The 12,502-nt window shown below is 46.4% G+C and overlaps 1 long non-coding RNA gene and 1 pseudogene across 2 annotated transcripts in view; one reads left to right on the top strand and one right to left on the bottom strand.

The window, feature by feature from the left end:
* Positions 1-12,502, top strand: part of LOC116892080 — a 79,276-nt gene that overhangs the window by 10,161 nt on the left and 56,613 nt on the right. The gene's annotated exons all lie outside the window — the stretch shown is intronic.
* LOC116892079 lies at positions 9,183-9,753 on the bottom strand (annotated as a pseudogene).

Consider the following 12,502-nt stretch of genomic DNA (forward strand, 5'->3'; position numbering starts at 1 on the left):
GAGCTCCAGACCTAAGGCTAAGATAATGAATTAAAGGACTTTGAAGCCAGGTTCCCTAGATAGAATCCAGTCTCCGACGGGTACTCCCTTGCTTAACCCACAATGTCAAAATACAGTTGGATAACCCTGCAGCTCACCTCAGCTCACCCCTTGCTTTATGTTTTCATCCTCCAAGGATCAGCCTCAGCCTGGAGAGGGGTTCCTGAGGAAGAAGTGTTTGGGAGCAGTAAAGAGACTCAAGGCAGTTGTGGTGTACAAGCTAATACACCTCTGTTCTGCTCCAGCTGGTTCTCCAAACAGCTAATCAGGATAGCTCTGCTCTTGTAGTCGGAAAGCCTAGTCTTTTATTTACATATGAATTAAATCATCTACCCAGTTCCCTTTTGATTATTCCACAAATCAGCATCTTTTTTTTTTCTTTTTTTCGGAGCTGGGGACCAAACCCAGGGCCTTGCGCTTGCTAGGCAAGCGCTCTACCATTGAGCTAAATCCCCAAACACAAATCAGCATCTTAAAACCTTAGCCCCTTGATTCTTAGAAAAGGCAGCAAGTACATTAAAAAAAAAACAAAAAACAAAAAACAAAAACATGGCAATGAATTCAGAGAGATATGCCTGCCTTTGTAAGTATAGACAGGAAGCTAGCTAGCTGGGTGGGATCCTGTCCTGAAATTACCATTCCTACCACTCCAGGGCCTAAACTTGCTCTATCCCAGGCTGACGTTGAACTCAGGAATCTGCCTGCCTTTATATCTTTCTGACAAGCTGGCTTATAAGTGCAGCTGCCTTTGTTCATTTAGGTCTGTGAAGCCCCTCATAGAATTCATATCGCATCCTTATATTTTCCATAGTTGAGAATTTTTATATTTTTGAACTTATATCTTTAGAGTTCTTTCCCACAGCCTTAAGGGCTGTCTTGAAGGTCACAGCATTTACCATTTTTGCTGAGGAACAGACACACCCTCAACTCCTGGACTCATACCATTTCTAATTATCATGGAGTCATTAATCTTGGCAAGGAGAATATTTCTGGAAGGAGGAACATGAAGTGAAATATATACATTATTATACAATTAAGCCTCCAGCCCAGCAACCTTCAACACTTGTGGAGTCCCACTTGTACTGGCTCGGCTCCAGGGGTGGAAAAGCGTTAGGGGCCTCCATCTCTTCCGAGGACGTGTAGGACTCAGGACCCAGCCTTTAGAAATGGCCTTGGGGCTGGGGATTTAGCTCAGTGGTAGAGCGCTTACCTAGGACACAGTTCAGATCCCGAACTGGCCGCCTCCCTGAGTGCTCAGAAAAATTTAAGTTTCCATATCTGAAATGAGTTTTCTTGGCTTCATCCTGAACCCAACAACCTGAGCCAGCTGTTTTTGTTAAATTCCTTCAAAAGCCCGTCAGTGTTTTTCATGGTTCTAAAGCCTGAACAAGGGGGATTATTTCCCACTCTTTGGTTTCCTGATCAAGGCAAGGGTGGGTCAGAGGGTTGCAGAGGGAAGGAGAGAGAAGAAAGGGGAGGCAAAAAGATGAATCCGGATATAAAGGTGTAGTTCACAGGACATTTAGCCGCACACAGGGTGCTGCGTACCGAATTGTACCTAGGTCGGTGAAGGATCGTTCATAGCACAGTGGCCCTGCTCTCCTATCACCCGGTGATGTTCACTTACACACGTGTGGTTGTGCCCCTGTAAACAGAGGGACCGCACTGACATTTGTCTAAAAGTGCGACACATGCAATTATCTCTATACTTGGTAAGAAACATCTCTGTCAGCCAGAGAGGTGGCTCAGAGGTTAAGAGCACTGTCTGCTCTTCCAGAGGTCCTTAGTTCAGTTTCCAGCAACCACACAGTGGCTCGCAACCATCTGTAATGAGATCTGATACCTTCTTGTGGCCTGTATGTGGACATGCAGATAGAGCACTCATACAGAAATGTCTCTGTTCCCGGTTTAGCTTATTTCCTATAGCATCTTTCATAGCATTCTTTTAGCCTGTTCTTTTTACCTGAGAAACAAAACGGAAAACCGGGTTCACAGTAAAAAACCCCCACCAGGCTTTGCAGGCAGCAGCCTCACCCACTTCACGTTTACTGATTCTCTCGACCCAGCATTACAGCATTGTATTATAGCATTAAAGACAAGGATTGAAAAGGAATGATTTAACAAGGTATTCATTCAGTGCATGTCTGCTAGTAAATTGTGCTGTGCCCTCTGGAACAGTGATAAGCAAGCCTCCTGCTGCCCTTAGGATCTCCCAGCCCCATCTAACACACATTCTTTGAAAATGGTTTAATAACCACCTTGCCTGCCACACCTGCTTGGTGCCAGGGTTGCTGTGGATCTCCCTGGTGTAACCTCTGATCCAGCAAGCAGCAATTAGTTACCACAAATGGAGTCTGATAAAGCACTATCCAGAAGTGGTTAGGGCAAATTCCAAACACACAGGGCATCTATAACCAGCTGGGACCAGATCATTATTGAGCCTGTTAAGATGCCCTGCCCTGCCCTGCCCTCGCTGCCCTCGCTGCCCTGTTTCCCCGTGCTGCGGGCTCCACAGCTGACCTCACTCTTCTCTCAGACAGTTGCTATCCAGCAGCTGCCTCTGAGTCCAGGCACAGATGTCTGACAGGTGACAGAGCAAGCACATGAGGTCTCATTCCTGGGCATCCTTTCTTCAAGTCTCATGAGTCCCTTGAGTCATTCACATCAGTCTCTGCTGTGCCGCACAGGTCCAGTGTGGCTGCACCTCTGTCACTTTCTTTAAATCTCTCTATCTTAAAACTGTACATTGTTTAAATTAAAAACAAACAAACTGTGGCTGGGCATGGTGGTGCAGGCCTTCAATTCCAGCACTTGGGAGGCAGAGGCAGATGAATCTCTCCAGGTTTGAGGCAAGCCTGGTCTACAGAGTGAGTTTCAGGACAGCTAGGGCTGTTGAAAGTCTGTCTCAAGATACCCACTGTGGTACCTGGCCAAGGTCCAGAGAGCTGAGTGCATGCTGAGCAACACCATAGCCATTGCTGAGGCCTGGGCTCGCCTAGATCACAAGTTCGATCTGATGTATGCCAAGGGTGCCTTTGTGCACTGGTATGTGGGTGAGGGCATGGAGGAAGGGGAATTCTCTGAGGCCTGTGAGGACTGCTTTCACAGGGATGTTTATTCTGTTCCAACATAGAAAGTGTGGTCTGATCAGTTAATTTGTATGTGGCAATGTGTGCTTTCATACAATACTGACTTATGCTTTAAAAATGAATAGTTTATCAGAGACCCAAACCGTCCAATTCACTGATGGGTTTTAAATAAAATACTCCTTGCCTTAAAAAAAAGATACAAACAAACAAACAAAAATTGTGGGGTGTGTGCATGTGGTGGTGGTGACGGCGGCGGCGGCGGTGTTGGTGGTAGGTCCCAACTCTGAGCTCGTGAGACAGGGTCTCTCCCTCACAGTTTCACCTAGGCGGGCTAGGCAATGAGCTCCTCCTGGGATCTGCTTATCTCTGCCCCGCGAATGCTGGGGTGGCAGGAATGCAGGGCCATTCTCAGCTTTTACACTAGTGTTGGGCTTCGTATTCAGGGTCTTATGCTTACACAGCAAATGCTCCTTCTCACCAAATCATCTTCCCACTCCTCCCAAACGGTTCCTTTCTAGCCATTGAAGGCCTGCCCTTTCTTCAAACTCTGGTTTAAGTGGGTGGCTGCCAGCTCTGGGGCAGATCTTCCTCTCCATTCTCCTGCTAATATCCCTACCTTCAGCCTTTGCTAAGTGACAGTGGATATTTGAGTCTTTGCAGTGTCATCCCTCCAATGCACAGGGACCTAGAACACACAGAGGAGAAGAGCAAATAGGGGCTTGATCCCATTCCTCCCTCTTGTTTTCTAAGTAAGTTGGTTTTCTAGTATCCACCATAACAGTCAACTGTCATTACTATAATGAAGCATGCAAGGCAATTAACCTATAAAGAGAAAAAGGCTTTGTTGTTGATGGGACTATTTCACTCCATTTCATTCTGTTCTATTCTAAGTGGCATTTAAAGACCACCAAGGAGCACTAGATGTGTATATATTATTTGTGTCCATCAAAAATGCTAGTTTTTCAGAGGGTATAAGGAAGGCTTTTAAAATGTATTTATTTGGGTGCTAAGGAAAAGGTTCAGTGTGTAAAGTAGTAGCCACACAAGTGTGGGGACTGAGTTCAAATTCCTAGCACTCATGTAATGTAGGGAACCGTATTGGATTTGGGCCTGGCCACTTTGTGACTGTATGGCCACAGTTAAGATGACTACCATAAAGTCTTGACAAAAGCCTCTCCCATGAATTTAGGGCACAGGAAGAAAAGACCAAGTAGTAAACACCCGGTGTCTCCACTGCATGACCTCTGCTGAGCCCGGCTGATGCATGTGGAACCAACACACCTGGACCACACCTGGGTGGTGGTCAATTTACCTCTGCCTTTGGCTTCCTCAGCCTTTATCCTTGAGATTTAGGCTGGTCTTCTCGGATTTCTCCCTGATTAATTCAGGTCTCGTAGATGTGGGTATATAAGTGGTGAATAAAGCTACAGGAGATTCTTCTGCTCTTCCTCCTTCCTCTCTCTCTCTGACTCTCTTCGCTCTTCCACCCCACCCCCTCTCTCTCTTTCTCTCTCTCTCTTCCTCTCTTCCTCTCCTGGCTTGACACGATAACCTGTGTGTGTGTGTGTGTGTGTGTGTGTGTGTGTGTGTGTGTGTGTGTGTGTGTGTGTTTTTTTTAATCCCACAGGCTTTCTATAATGCCCGATTCTGGTGCCATGTCGTGCAGGCGCTCCGACAATGTAAAGACTGGGTAGGACAGATTGTTTGTAATCCCAGTAGCCGGAAGGCAGAAGCAGGAAATTTCTGAAGTGAGCTGGCTAAGTAGCCAGATTGGCAAGCTCCTGGTTTGGAGAGAGAGCCTGCCTCAATTTGTAAGGTGGGGAATAACGATTACAGAAGGATCCATAGCCTCAGCCTCTGTGTGATTCATCTCGTGTGCCCTGTTGTCTAAAGGATCCCAGTTGCTAGTCTACTGGCTCTCTAAGAGAACTGCTTGATCCCTTGACCTCCAGGGACTTCTGGGAACAGGAGAGGGGAGAAAGAGCCAGCAGGGCTGAGAGGGGAGTAGGGTCCAGGTGGCAGAAGAGTAGGGTCAGAGGAGGGCAGGGTCAGAAAAGACAGATGATTGAATAGGGCTGAAGAAGAGAAGACAGGAGACTGAGCAGAGTGAAAATAGGAGGCCGCTGAGCCAGGAGAGGCTGAGCTGAGGCAGAGAAGATAACGGTAGGAGATGGTTGAGAATTGGGCTCAGAGTGAGAAGACCGCTGGTGACAGTTGGTCCAGGAGAAGCTGGTCCAGGAGATAGGCTTGAACAGTTGTCACAGTGAGGAGATGCTAGTATTGGGAAAACTGGGAGGAGGGACTGTTCAAGCAGACGGTTGGGGAACTGGGAGAAACATTTGAAGGGGCTGGGCTAGAGACTGGGAGGAGGGCTGGCAGGCAGTTAAGAGAACTAACTGGTTACTGTTTGTAAGAAAAGGAGACACTAAAACATTTAAAAGAAAAAAACAAAACAAAACACATTTTACATCTTACCTCCATGGGCACCCATACACATGTGTGCCCACACACATGTGAACATGCATATGTAATGCATGGGCACAACATACACAGACAAAGAACTATTTTGTCTTGTCATTACCTGCGGTTTAGAGACAGCACCTTGCTATGTACTTCTGGTTTCATGGCTATTCACTGTGTCACCAGGCTGTCCTCAGACTTAGGGCAGTCTGCCTGCCTCAGTCCCCTCAGTGCTGGAGTTACAGGCACAAACCACTATGCCTGCTCAAAGATGAAAGCCAGGCAGTGGTGGCACAAGCCTTTAATCCCAGCACTTTAATCCCGAGGCAGTTAGATCTCTGGTTTCAAGGCCAGCCTGGTCTACAGAGCTAGTTCAAGGACAGCTAAGGCAACACAGAGAAATCCTAGCTCAAAAAAATAAGTTTATAGAATATAAATATAAAATGTATAGAACTGGGTTTTACTACTGTTAGAGCCGCAGACGGACAGAGGTCTTTGTGCTCACACACATGCACTAGAGGAACCTGGAAGGGTAAGCACACTGGATTGTTCACAAACCGTGTTATCTGCCCAGAAGGCTGGAGCACATGTGTCCTTTAGCCTGGTGACCTTTGTCCTGTCTGTGTGGCTAGAGACTTCCGGCACTGGATTCTTTCAGACCCTTACCATAAATTTATTTTTTCAGTCTGTCTATAGAACCCACTCTTTTGGACATTAGAAAGTAGAGTTTTGACGTACTTATATCTGATCTGTATTTAGCTTAATTTGTTCCCCAAGGAGCTCTAGTGTGCTTGGTTGTGCACACAGGACTGAGTTAATTATCACCAGAATAGTTTCAACCAAACCATGCTGTGCCTAAATACTCCTAAAATAAACTACTCGGGGTCAGACTCCCGAAGTTTGAACCAACACCCAACACCAGCTACTGTGTTGAGCCAAACATATTTTTTGTTTGTTTGTTTTTTTGCCTCCCATGGCTTATTGTTCTGCTGGCCAAGAGGGTGGATAAGGCCCCCTCCCACCCCCACACAGTTAGGTAGACTTTTTGGGTCTAAATGTTTTCCCCTCTGCCCTAAATCTCCTTTCTTGAGGACAGCATCTTACGTCTTTATTTGCACTTTTTTCTTTATTTATTGAATATTTATTCTTTATTTATTGTTATTGAAGACAGCTTAATACTCTTTTATTGTGCTGTTCATCTTAGAGCAAACCTTACTAGGGATAAGAAATTACTGTGTGGTGAAGTCAAGAATTCCTCTGCATTTGTGCCCCCAGCTCAGCACACAGGGACATTTTGCTTTCACACTTTAGGAATTGATTTTGTTGGGTGAAGTCAGAAAAGAAGCCAGAGCTGAGTTCTCAGTCTACAGGGATGACTGGACTGATGAGAATATTTGGATTGCAGCCGTAGAACCTCGTGCATCCAGAGCTTGATGCCCACAGAGCCCAGAGTAGCTGCTCCTGTGTGTGACCTAGCATCCTTGTAACTGTCAAGGGTGCATTTTAAGGGACTCTTGGCTTTTGCCAGTCCAAACCTAAGAGTGTCATAGAAAATGTCTGTAAAATTCACAGCACAGTTTTCCTTGCTTGGCTATAACTCACCCACCTGAAATGTCCAGTACCGTGTTTAGAAAATGTCTTCATAAGCTGGGCGTAGTGGCACATGGCTTTAACCCCAGCACTCAGGAGGCAGAGGCGGTCATATCTCTGCGGGTTCCAGCCGAGTTCCAGCGTAGGCTGGGTATCTGAGTTCTAGGACAGCGAGCCACACAGTGAGACCCTGTCTACAAAAGAAAAGATGTGCCATTCTCTCTTTGCATTATGTTATTATAAAGCCTCACATGGCCTTCCAATGTTAGAAAATGTTATTTTTTTGTAAATGGAATCCAGTTCTCAGGTCATGGACTCTCCTATTTCGCTCAGAATAAATTATCTCTTACTCCCTTTGAGGTGGGAATTGTGTCCTCAGTTTGGCTTTTCACCGTGGCTCTTTGGTGCTGGAGATGGATTCAGGGCTTTGACATACTAAGCACACTCTGTCACTGAACTGTGTCAGCAGCCTGTCAGTCGCTGTTAAATTTTAATACAGGGCCAGCGAGATGTCTCAGTGGGTAAAGGTGCTTGCTGTTAAACCTGATGATCTGAATCTGATCCCCAAGGACTCACATGGGAGGAGAGAATCACTCTTGAAAGTTGTCCTCTGACTACCACATGCATGCCGTGACACAGGAGCCCACACACCTATGCACATGCAAGATAAATGCAAATTTTAATGTTATTAATTTAAAAAAGACGTGTTCAGCATATTTTATATGTATGAGTGTTTTGCCTTCAGTTATGCAAGTGCCTGTTGTTGGAGGACATCAGAAGATGTCCAGGCCTTAGCTCCCTGGGCACTGTAGTTATGGGTGGTTGTGAATCACCATCTGGGTGCTGTGAGTTGAATCTGCAAGAGCAACAAGTGACTGTAACCACTGAGCTCTCTCTCCAGACCCTGATGTAATTTTACAGTCACCTAATTTTATAATTATGCACAGCATATACATTCGTGTCCAGTGTAAAAATAAGATATATTTCAAGGGATCTAGCGTGTCCTTTCTCTGCATTGCTCTCTCTCGACCACCATGTTTATGAAGATGTGCATACCTACACTTTCAAGCTGGCCTCCCATCCTTTCCCTGGCTTCTGAGTATCTCTTGCACTTTTCTCCATCATGCTCTCTCCTCCTAAGGAGATGCCCAGGTCCGCTCTGTGCCTGGTCTTCCTAGCTCCTCTCCACGTCACAGAGTGGTCTGCTGGGCGCTGTTCTGGTTATCCCAAGCTCTTATTCTGGACATTTGGCTCCTTCCCAGGCCTTGACTGTCACAGAGAGCTTCAGTAAATGACCTTGTCCCAGGACTTTCTGTGTTTGCAAGGGATCTTTAGGATGGGTTCCTGGAAGTGGGGTGCAGGTCAGAGAGCAAACATACAGGCTGTTTTTGCTAGCACTGCCAAGTTCTTTTCACAGGGACGTGCCATCCTCATTCCCAGCGTCCCTCTGTCACCATGCTGGCTTTCTCATGGCTCAAACAAGAGAGCGTTTTGTTAAATCTTTGTATTTTGGCCAATCTGATCAGTGAGAAGTAGTTCCTGAGGGCATTTGAATTTCTTTTACTATAAGCAAGATTGAGTGGCTTCTAGTACAGTTTAGACTCTCGCCTTTTTCTTTTAACTGTTGGTATCCTTAGTGTACTTTTCAACCAAGTCATTGACCTTTGAATCTATATTAGGAGCACCCTGTGTACTAATAACATCAGTACATATGTATATTGAATGTGTTTTTATTTAATACTTTATTGATTTTGGTTTTCTGAGACAAGGTTTCTCGATATAGCCCTGGCTGTCCTGGAACTCAGAGGTCTGCTTGCCTCTGCCTCCTGAATCCTGAGGTTAAAGGTGTCTGCCACCACTGCCTGGCTTGAGTGTATAAATTCCATTTATAATATAAATTGAATGTTTAGGAAGTTACTTGTTTTAATTTTTCTCATTTACTCACATACATTTTAAAGGTTTATTTATTTTTTAAATCTTTTTTTTTTAATACAGTAGGTTAAGTCAGGCACTTAGGTTATTGGAGGAAGCTGTCTTCTGAGGAAGATAAGCCTCAAAGTATCGATGGAGCATGGTCTCCACCTCTCCCTCTGTGTAGTCCCATACCCAGAATCTTGAGCCATCTGCTGCTCCCTGGATCATAGCAGAAAGCACTTGGCCAGACTGTGATCGGAACAGGCACAGAATTGGTTTACCAAGAGCTACTTACTGCCCGGCCTAATTCATAGCCAACGCCCAAGGATGGCTGTGTCACTTCGGCCACTACCACTTCTGCTTGCTGCAGCCAGGCCAGGTCCCGCTCAAGGATGAGCTGGTCGCCCCCAGCAGCCTCTTTGCCACGGGGCTCCAACTCAGCATCAGCCACGTGCTCAGTGATCACCTTCCCATAGTGCCACAGCCGTGATACGATCTGCGCATACAGTGCTTGGTCCTCGCGCCTGCTGAAGCTGCTCTCGCTGAAGTACGCAGAGCATGGAGCCTGCTCCCCGGATGCCGCCATCGCCGCGCGCACAACCTATTTTTATTTTCATTTGTGTGTATGCGTGTCAGCATGTATGCCACATGTGTGCGCGTGTCCCTGGTAGACAGAAGAGTGTCAGATTCCCTGCAGCTGGAACTACAAGTGGTTGTGAGATGTGGGTCCCGGAAAGCAAACCTGGATCCTTAAGAAGAGTGGAAAGCACTCTTAGCCACTGAGCCACCTCTCCGGCTCATGTGCGTGCGTAATTTAGTTACTTGGTTTCTTGTTTTTGACCACAGATAATCCAATTTCTTATTCATTTTCTCCTTACGGCTTCTGGATTCTGTGTGAGCATTTGGAAAGTTTGCCCTACGCCTACATATAGGAGACTTTATCAGCATTATGTTTTATAGTATTAATAGTTTTACTTTTGGTGGACAGGTTCTCATGCACCCCAGGCTGCCTCCCTGAAATTCACTGTATATCTGAGAATGACTTTGACATCCTCCTGCCTCTACCTTCTGAGTGCTGGGATCACAAGTGGGTGCCGCATACCGTTTTATGTGGTGTTGAAGATCCAACCCAGGGTGCCCTGCATGCCAGGCTAGCACTCTAGCAACTGAGCTATATCGACAGCCCGATTCCTTCTACATCTTTTTACATCTAAATCTCCAGGCCTTTCAGGAGGCATCTTGGTTTGCAGCATGAAGATATGTAGGTGTTTGAGTCCACGTGGACTCAGTCTCTCCTCTTAGCTCATGTCACCCACTTGTGTCACCCATTCTTTCCCCATGGCTTGGGATGCTGCCTCCTTCATGACTCTCTTCACCACTGGCAGTAGGATGACTTTCCTGACTTTATGCTCTCTTCCCAAGAGGAGCGAATTCCTGCCTTCACGTCTGCCTTAGACTCCCCCTAAGGTAACCACAGCCTACCCAGGATAGCACAGCACCAGGAAGAGAGCATTTGTAGGGCTAGGGTGGAGGGTGGGTCTGGCTTTTGGGCAAGGGAAGGCTCTATCTGTCAACAGCTCCTTTGTTCCAGGCATAAAGATCAAGCTTTGGAGACAAATGATCTTGAGAGTGTCCTCGTTTTGTGAGGCAGGGTCTCCCTATGTAGCTGGCCTGGCTTCTTTACTTGCTGTGTATCCCAGACTGGTCTTGAACTCTTGTCACTCCTCCTGACTTAATCTCTCAAATGCTGGGATTCAGTGTCCTCCCTCCCACCTGAGGGAACCTTGCTGTTCCAAATCCATATTGATCCACACTCAGCACAGAGAATTTCTGGAAACTCACCTTCAGAATACAAGTTGTCAGGGTAAAGGAGACCCCTGTTCTATCCCTGACGAAGAGATCTGGAAACAAACATTACATGCTTTACAGTGGTTAATGGTCACCCGTTCCTCCACTCATAAATTCATCCTTAATATGTAATCCAGTCCATAGCAAACACAAAGGTCATGTTTTGTAGAGAGGAAACTCAAGACACTGCCCTACCCCTTGACCTGGGTGTGCTGTGGGGAATAAGCAGCAAAGCTCGTGCTGTGAGAGTGGGAGCCTCACACGGATGCACTGACAGGGGCCTAAGCCTTGCCGTGTGAGTCAGGCTCGGTGCATCTGTCTGACTCAGTGGCTTCACTCCTCAGCTTCATGGTTGAGAAGGAATTCAAGTTCTAGAACAAGGAGAGGCCCCGGGGAGCTGACTGCCAGGGATAATCTCAATTATGTATTGAGTTATCATTTCTTAAATAAACAGTACTGAGTGTGGTTGTGCACACCCATAATCCTAATACTCAGGAGGCCAAGGGATGAGGATGTCAAGTTTGAAGTTTGTAGAGGGAGGCTACATTGAAAGACTGAGTCTCAAAAACCAGGACTGTGTCTCGGTGGGTGAAAGGACTCGCTGAGCAAGCCTGACCGTCTGAGTCGGATCCCCTGGGACCCCAGGCCCTACGTGTGGAATCATTCCTGTGAGTTGTCAAAACTACCTGGAAGTTTTACAATTTAGGACATTGGGGTGATTTTGTTGGGGAGGTTTTGATGAATTAGCCTTGGAAAAGTTGCTTTGTTTGTTTACTTGAGACGGTTTCTCTGTGTAGCATTGGCTGCCCTGGAACTCACTTTTTAGACCCGGCAGGCCTCAAACTCAGAAATCTGCCTGCCTCTGCCTCCTGAGCACTGGGTTTAAAGGTCTGCACCACCACTGCCCAGCTGCCAGTTGCTTTTTCATAAGCCAGTCTGCTTATTATAGTCATGTTTTGTAGGGAGGAGACTCTCTACAAGGGCTATACACATGGAAGGCATGCTTTGAGAGGGTAGCAGGCCCTAATTCTTCCCTGCAGTGGTAGATCTTAAAGGTCTAGAGTAGGGCAGGACACAGGAACCAAAGAGCTTTCCTATTCCTCTTTCCACCTGTGTGATGCTATTCCTGCTCTTCCCACCACCAAAGTCACCGTGAGGATGGGTTACATGAGGTGTACCACGTGACCTAAATATCCTCAAGGTATTGTTATTGTACATCGGACTAGACTTTGGATATTTATCCTTATTTTGTGTGTAAGCATGTTGCCCCTTTATATGTCTATGCATCACGTTTGTGCAGTGTTGGCAGAGGCCAGAAGAAGGCTCTGATCTCCTGGAACTGCAGTAACAGATAGTTGTGAGCCACCAGAGACATGGATAGCTCAGTGGCCTAGACTTCTAGCCACTGCTTTTACCATCAAAGGACAATTCATAACTCAGCAGCTCCAATGTAGGCCCCTTCTTAGCTCTGTTTCATAGAATGAAATACAGTTTAAGAATTTCCTAGTTCTGGGAGAAAAAGAGATAAAATGGCCTCAGAAATTGGGGCAGGACCTGAGAGG

The sequence above is a fragment of the Rattus rattus genome, chromosome 2 (assembly GCF_011064425.1).
Source record: "Rattus rattus isolate New Zealand chromosome 2, Rrattus_CSIRO_v1, whole genome shotgun sequence".
NCBI lineage: Eukaryota > Metazoa > Chordata > Mammalia > Rodentia > Muridae > Rattus > Rattus rattus.